Raw genomic sequence first — 605 nt, 5'->3', positions numbered from 1 at the left:
ATGCTAGAAATTTTGACACATAAATGATAATTAATAATCACATTGGTGGTATTGTCAGCCTTACTGCTTTCAAAAATGGTCAAAGAGGAAATTAAAATGATCATATGAGAAGCAAAAGTTTGGTTGTAATTCTTTTTTTTTTTTTTAATAAGGCAAGGCAACCCTTGGTTGACCTCACAGATTGCAAGGACTTTGTCATCTTACAATCCCTTATTTTTTTTATTTTTTATGCCTACAGCACCTGGTCTTCCTAGGTGGTCTGCCATCCAAGTACTAACCAGGCCCGAACCTGCTTAGCTTCCGAGATCAGATGGGATCGTGCTTGTTCAGGGTAGCATGGCTGAAGACTTGGTTGCAATTCTTGATGTAAAACTTGATGAAAGAAGATAACATCTATTTTTAATTTCATCATATGGTGCTCTATAACATTTATTAAAATATATCAAATATCGAAAGAAAGAATAATTGGAAACAAGTATACTCATTTTACAATATTAAATTTAAAGAGACAAGAAATTATTGAATTTTAGAATTTGAGTGGATTTTAGAAATAATCTTGTTGTAATCATTTTTTTTCTTTTTTTCTTTTTTTTTTTGCAAGTGAG

At 31.2% G+C, this 605-nt stretch overlaps 1 pseudogene; it reads right to left on the bottom strand.

The window, feature by feature from the left end:
- Positions 1-229: 229 nt before the first annotated feature.
- Positions 230-348, bottom strand: LOC111736699 (annotated as a pseudogene).
- Between the last annotated feature and the right edge of the window lie 257 nt (positions 349-605).

Source organism: Pteropus vampyrus, unplaced genomic scaffold (genome assembly GCF_000151845.1).
Source record: "Pteropus vampyrus isolate Shadow unplaced genomic scaffold, Pvam_2.0 Scaffold21, whole genome shotgun sequence".
Taxonomy (NCBI): Eukaryota; Metazoa; Chordata; class Mammalia; order Chiroptera; family Pteropodidae; genus Pteropus; species Pteropus vampyrus.
The sequence above is the reverse complement of the archived record's forward strand: the minus strand, read 5'-3'. Positions and strand labels throughout refer to the sequence as shown.